This window comes from Trichechus manatus, unplaced genomic scaffold, assembly GCF_000243295.1.
Source record: "Trichechus manatus latirostris isolate Lorelei unplaced genomic scaffold, TriManLat1.0 scaffold00033, whole genome shotgun sequence".
Lineage (NCBI taxonomy): Eukaryota > Metazoa > Chordata > Mammalia > Sirenia > Trichechidae > Trichechus > Trichechus manatus.
In genome coordinates this window covers 7,707,556-7,715,582 of record NW_004443969.1, presented here as the reverse complement: position 1 = coordinate 7,715,582, position 8,027 = coordinate 7,707,556, and positions in this window count along the sequence as shown.

Below are 8,027 nucleotides of genomic sequence, written 5' to 3'. Positions count from 1 at the left end.
CAAAGATGAAGAAAGTGAAGATTTTTACCAGTTTCTTCAGTCTGAAATTGATGAAACATGCAATCAGGATGCATTGATAATTACTGGTGATTGGAATACAAAAGTTGGAAACAAAGGAGAAGGATCAGTAATTGGAAAATATGGCCTTGGTGATAGAAATGGTACTGGAGATTGCATGATAGAATTTTGCTAGACCAATGAATTATTCATTGCAAGTACCTTTTTTCACCAACATAAATGGCAACTATACACATGGATCTTGCCAGATGGAATACACAGCAATCAAATCGACTACATCTGTCGAAAGAGACAACGGAAAAGCTCAATATCATCAGTCAGAATAAGGCCAAGGGCTGACTGTGGAACAGACCATCAATTGCTCACATGCAAGTTCAAGTTAAAACTGAAGAAAATTAGAACAAGTCCACGAGAACCAAAGTATGACCTTGAGTATATTCCACCTGAATTTAAAGACCATCTCAAGAATAGATTTAACATGTTGAACACTAAGGACTGAAGACCAGACGAGTTGTTGAATGACATCAAGGACATCATACATGAAGAAAACAGGAGGTCATTAAAAAGACAGGAAAAAAAGAAAAGACCAAAATGGTTGTCAGAAGAGACTCTGAAACTTGCTCTTGAATGTCAAGTAGCTAAAGCAAAAGGAACTGCAGAGAGGATTTCAAAGGGCAACTCTAGAAGACAAAGTAAAATGTTATAATGACTTGTGCAAAAAGCTGGAGATAGAAAACCAAAAGGGAAGAAAATACTTGGCATTTCTCAGGCTGAAAAAACTGAAGAAAAAATTCAAGCCTCGAGTTTCAATAGTGAAGGATTCTATGGGGAAAATATTAAACGATGCAGTAAGCATTAAAAGAAGATGGAAAGAATACACAGAGTCATTATACCAAAAAGAATTGGGTGATGTTCAACTATTTCAAGAGGTAGCATATGATCAGGAATTGGTGGTACTGAAGGAAGAAGTTCAAGCTGCACTGAAGGCATTGGCGAAAAACAAGTATCCAGGAATTGATGGACTATCAATTGAGATGTTTCAACAATCGGATGCAGTGCAGGAAGTGCTCACTCGTCTATGTCAAGAAATTTGGCCAACCAACTGGAAAAGATCCATATTTATGCCTATTCCCAAGAAAGGTGATCCAACCGAATGTGGAAATTATTAAATAATATCATTAATATCACACACAAGTAAAATTTTGCTGAAGATCATTCAAAAGCAGCTGCAGCAGTATGTTGACAGGGAACTGCCAGAAATTCAGTCTGGATTCCGAAGAGGATGGGGAACCGGGGATATCATTGTTAATGTCAGATGGATCCTGGCTGAAAGCAGAGAATACCAGAAATGTGTTTACCTGTGTTTTATTGATTATGCAAAGGCATTTGATTGTGCGCATCATAACAAATTATGGATAACATTGCAAAGAATGAGAATTGCAGAACACTTAATTGTGCTCATGAGGAACCTGTACACAGATCAACAGGCAGTTGTTCGGATAGAACAAGGGGATACTGCGTGGTTTAAAGTCAGGAAAGGTGTGCGTCAGGGTTGCATTCTTTCACCATACGTATTCAATCTGTATGCTGAGTAAATAATCCAAGAAGCTGGACTATATGAAGAAGAATGGGGCATCAGGATTGGAGGAAGACTCATTAACAACCTGCGATATGCAGATGACACAACCTTGCTTGCTGAAAGTGAAGAGGACTTGAAGCACTTACTGGTGAAGATCAAAGACCACAGCCTTCAGTATGGATTACACCTCAACATTAAAGAAACCAAAATCCTCACAACTTGACCATTAAGCAACATCAAGATAAACAGAGAAAAGTTTGAAGTTGTCAAGGATTTCATTTTACTTGGATCCACAATCAACACCCATGGAAGCAGCAGTCAGGAAATCAAAAGACACATTGCATTGGGCAAATCTACTGCAAAATACCTCTTTAAAGTGTTGAAAAGCAAAGATGTCACCTTGAAGACTAAGGTGCAACTGACCCAAGCCATGGTATTTTCAACTGCATCATATGCATATGAAAGCTGGACAATGAATAAGGAAGACTGAAGAAGAATTGACGCCTTTGAATTGTGGTGTTGGTGAAGAATATTGAATATACCATGGACTACCAAAAGAATGAACAAATTTGTCTTGGAGGAAGTACAACCAGAATGCTCCTTAGAAGGAAGGATGGCGAGACTATCTTACATACTTTGGACATGTTGTCAGGAGGGATCAGTCTCTGGAGAAGGACATCATGCTTGGTAAAGTAGAGGGTCATTGAAAAAGAGGAAGACCCTCAATGAGATGGATTGACACAGTGGCTGCAACAATGGGCTGAAGCCTAACAACGATTGCGAGCATGGCACAGGACTAGGCAATATTTCATTCTGTGGTGCATAGGGTCGCTATGAATCAGAATGCGCTTGATGGCACCTAACAACAACAACAACATTGAAGGACATATTTGTTGCTTCTGATTTTGGGCAATTGTGAGTAAAGCTGCTGTAAACATTTGTATGCAAATGTGCATTTTCATGTCATTTGGATAAATACCTAGGAGTGTGGTTGCTGGATAGAATGATAAGCCTATGTTTAGCTTTGTAAGAAACTGCCAGACTGTCTTCCAAGGTGGCTGTAGCATTTTACATTCCCAGCAGCAATGGATGAGAGTTCCTGTTGCTTCACATCCTCATGAACATTTGATATTGTCAGTATTTGGATTTTAGTTTCATCAATAGGTATGTAGTGGTACCTCATTGTTTTGATTTTCAATTCCCTAATGGCATATGATGTTGAACATTTTTGCATATGCTTATTTGCAATTTGTTTATCTTCTTTCATGAAGTGTCTATTCAGATCTTTTGCTCATTTTGTAATTTGGTTGGTTGTTCTCTTAATGTTGAGTTTTAAGAGTTTTTTGTATATTGGATAGAAGTCCTTTATAAGATATGTATTTTACAAATATTTTCTCCCAGCCTGTGGCTTGTGTTTTCCCAATGCAGTCTTTATGGGGAAAGATGGTCAGACCTCCCCACACAGAGGTCCCTCCAGGAAGTGCAGCCTAAATGTCCATCAGTGGATGTATGGATAACCAAAATGTGGTATACATGTACAATAAAATATTACTCACCCCTAAAGAGAAATGAAGTCCTGATACATGCTACAACATGGATGAAACTTGAAAACATTATGATGAGTGAAAATAGTCACAAAAGGACAAATATTCCACTTATATGAAATATCTAGAATAGGCAAAGGCATAGAGACCAAAGCTTATTAGTGGTTACCAGGGGCCAAAGGCAGAGGGAAAAGGGAAGTCATTGCGTAGGGGGCATTGAGCTTTCATTAATGGTTATGGGAAAATTTGGAAATGAATAGTTGTGATGGTTGCACAACATGATGAACATGTCAGTGAATTGTACACGTATAAAATGTTGAGATGGCAAATGTTTTGTCACATATATTTTTACCACAATTTAAAAAAAAAAAGAACAAATGATGGGTGGATGAAAAACTCAGAAAGTGAATCAGAGGAAAGAGGCCATGATGGATGCCATGCCAGAGCCTGAGAAGGTCGTGGGAAGGTATCACACCAATGAGTACCTGCATGTTGTAGGGAAAAACTACTGAGGACTCTCTTTTCAGTGTGTTGAGGGCAGCGGTGGAGCTTGCTCTTTGGCTTGAACCTCTAACATCTAATACTTTATCCTTAGTCCAGTGGGTTCTTCAGGAAAGACTTGTTGATTAAAGGGTCTCATCCCCACAGATTCTGAAATAGTTGGTCTGGTGTGTGACCGGGGTACTGGGATTACTAAAAGCTGTGTGTGACCTGGGTATTGAGATTATTAAAAGATCCCAGTTGATGCAGGTGTGCAGCCAGCATGTGTGGCCTCTGGGTTGTCCATCAGTGAACTATGGAGCAAGTGGTTCAAGAGAGCAGAGCAAGAGGCAGGGGAGGGTAGAAGATTATCTGGCTGAGCCCAGGGAGCCTCCCGTACTTTCTGTCAGTGCTCAGTGGCCAACACTCAGATCCCGAGGAATCTTTGGGATTCTTAGTCATCATATGAGTACAGCATGTGCAAGAGTTTTGATATTGTTTTCCACTTGTCAAACCTCTTTCAAAACCATTGTGTTAGCAACACAGCCAAGTGAGGTGGGAAGCATTGGACTATCCGATATTTTCACTGGTTCTTGGATGGTGGTTTGTGCCCATGACACGTAAGACTCCCCTCAAGATGACTAAACCTTTCATGCTATGGGCATCTACAAAATAAGGGGTGCATCTATTCAAGAATGGCCAAATTAAGAGTGACCAGGATATTCCAAAGGGAGAGACAACACAAGATTTTATTCTCATTCTAATTGGCAGCATAATAAGGCCCTCAATTTTCTGGTGCTCCATCCCCATTTTCTGTCAGGACAGGTGCTGCATAGCCTTGTAAAGAGCCATCTCGTCTACCACTGCCATGCTGTCTTTTCTGGCAGGGCCCAAGTTTATCCTCGTAATTTTGTTGATGTAATAGGAAGAAAAATAGGAGTTTCCAACAATTTTGAAAAATAATACATTTTCTAACTATAGAAATATATACTAAATGGAGCCCTGGTGACACAGTGATTATGAGCTCAGCTGCTAACCAAAAGGTCAGCAGTTTGAATCCACCAGCCGCTCCTTGGAAACTCTATGGGGCAGTTCTACTCTGTCCTATAGGGTCGCGATGAATCGGAATTGACTGGATGGCACACAACAACAACAACATGCTAACTAGTAATCTTTAAAGTTGGGAAAGAATAAGTAAGAAAATTAAAATCACTTGTAATTGTGCAACCCACTGTCTTTGGTTAGTTGGTCATAAATTGGAAACGAAAGGGAATGTTCTAGAAACACAAGATCTTGATGATTGCTGAAGGAATAAAACTTGAGACATCATGAGTTTAAACTAAAAACATTAGGTTTTGTGGATCACTTATTTAATGCCTAGAACATTCTGGACATGGGACCATACTTCATGAGAATTCTGGCATCTATTTTCCTCCTACAATAAAATAACTATAACTATAACTATATATATATATTTCTGATTATACAACTAATAACAATTAAAAATGAACATACCCTTTGGCCTAGTCACTCCACTTGCAGGAATTTATCCTACAGACATACTCCCATATAAACAAAATGAACTTTTATTCATGGCCATTTATTGAATTATTGCTCGTAATAAGTAGCAAATGACTGTAAACTACCTAAATATACATGAAGAGGAGACTGACAAAATAAATTATAGTACATTTAGTTAATGGAGTATTGTGAAAGTGTATAAAATAATGAAGAAGCTCTTTCTGTACTGATACAGAGATACCTTAGTTGCCAAAGGAAAATGGAGAACTGCAGAACAGTGAGTGACTTATTTGACGATGTACGTTAAAAAAGAAAATAATAATTGCATACACATATATTTTGTGTATAGTATCTATAGACTATCCTAGGAAAGTCTATATAAATAACTGGCAACACTGTTGCCTCTGGCCTGAGGAAATGTGGGCTGGGAAACAGTGGTGGGTGGAAGACACTTTTCCCTGCACCCTTTTGTCACTTTGAAACTATGAACCCTATGTATATATTGCCTATTCAAAAATAATACAATTCAAACCTAATTAAGTTATACATCTAAAAATACAAGCAATACATAAAAGTATAAAAAAGGAAAAATTTAAAAATCACTTGAAAACTCCAAGAAAGCCACCATTGGATGACGTCTCCTTCATCTCTGTAGGCACATGCACACACACACTTTTGCATCGTGGGGTCGTATCAAGCATGGTTTAAAAAAAAAAATCTTTACAAATAGTTTTTGTTTGTTTTGTTTTTGTTTACATCCCTTTCTCCTTCCCACTTATAGTACTGCAGCCACCCCCTAACATCCATAAATCAGTGAATTGATGTTAACAGATAGCATATATATGTCCACACTTTATTTGATGCTCGTACAGTCATACACACACCAAACCAAACCCATTGTCATCGAGTCAATTCCGACTCATAACGACCCTATCGGACAGAGTAGAACTGCCCCCTAGGGTTTCTAAGGAGCGGCTGGTGGATTCAAACTGCTGCCCTTTTGGTTAGCAGCTAAGCTCTTAACCACCGTGCCACCAGGGCTCCTGTACACACACATATATATGGTATTTTGGTCATTGTTTGCTTTATAAAGTGAGATCGTATTATACACATTTCTTGAAATCTTGCTTTTTTCTCCTTAACAATACATTATGGGGATCTTTCTCACTCATTCTTTTCTCATGGGGCATAATATTCCATAGTGAAGATGAGCCACAATTTATTCAACTGCTCCTCTATATATAAGTATTCAATTTATGTCTGGTATTTCCCCACAACCAGCAGTACTGCTGTAAACAGAGACTCTTGCATATTGGTGCTGTTGTTTCTATGGGATGGATTCCAGGAGCGAAACTGCTGGGCAGAGGACTATGTATACAGTTAATGTTGATGGATGTTCCCAGATAGCTTTACCAAAGGCTATCACTGTCCACATTTCACCAGCATAATATTAAACAAGTCCTTTGCTGGCAAGCCCCTGGGATCTTGGCATCTTGAGTATAATCATCCAGCATCCCAGGTGGTGAACCCTCTTCCTGCTGGCAAGAGCAAGAGGCTCTCAAGGGAATAGGGGGGCTATTGGCAGCCCATGGGGTGGGAAGCAGCATCACTTGAGAGCCCAGGCTGATTGGGGAAGGCAGGATGCTTCCCACTGGTCTACCCACAGTGGGGACTGGTTCTTTGACCTGAGACTATGCAGACAGCATTGTCCACAGCCCACTTCCCCTAAATTGGGGCTTCCCAGGCTCAGGTCACTTAGCCCAAGGGGAGGTTACTGCTTTAGAATCTATTTACAGGGGTGGGAGGGGAGAAGCTCCCTCTCAAATGATTTCAGCTACAGTTGCTTTCAGGATCAGTTGAATATTAAGGATTTTATAGTTTCTGAGTTAATTTGTCCTTTTTTATATCTTCCTCATCCATTTGCCCCAGCACTTGACTTCTAGGTTAGGACAGGTTTCAGTGGCAATGAGCTGGTGGGGGTGTGCGGCTTCCTGGGGCGGACTCAGGACACAAGATCCGCTGCTTACTCTTCAAGACCAAGTGATCGGATTCCTCTTTCTGTGTTCCTGGGCCCCTTTCAAAGAATGTATTTTATTTTTTAGAAAATTGCACCTTTATGATTATTGTAGAGAAAAGATAAGTAAGATAAGTAAGAGGAAAAAAAAAGACAACTTTAAAATCGCACTAACCAGAGATCACCATTGTTAACATTTTGGTGTTTGTTTTTTTTTTCCAGGCTGTTTTAAATGAAAAAATACTATTGTCTTTGGTCTATAACCTGCATTTTTTCAACCTAAATAAATTCATGTGTGTTACTCCTTTGTCAGGAGTACAGGTCTGCAGCAGCCTTTCCTACGGATGCGTAAGTATTTTCTCATGCCTCCCATTGTTCAACCAATCCCCTATTGCTGGATGGTTTTCCCAATTTTTGACTATTGTAATAACGAATATAATAAACAGTCTTGCACATATGTCTGTATAATTGTCCAATTACATTCTTTGGCAAAATGCCTAGAAATGAAATGACAGAATTAGAGCAAGTCACTTTTTAAGGCTTTTGTGTTGAATTGCACTCCAGAAAATGTGTACCAATTTACACTCTCCCAAGAAGTATTTGAATTGCTGTTTCCCCAAACTCTCCCCAACATTTGAGAATTGTCTTTATCTTTATCTTGGCCAATTTGACAAGTGCCTTTAATATATTTATCGATAAGGGAAATAAACTTCTGTCCTCGCTTCCAATAAACTCCATCCTCACTTCTAATAAACCCCTATCCTTCACTACTTCATCATCTAACATGAAGGGTTGAAAGCATGAGGTCTGCAGTCAGATGGATCATGTTTATGGGACCCTGGGAAAGTCACTTAATCTCTATAGGCCTCAG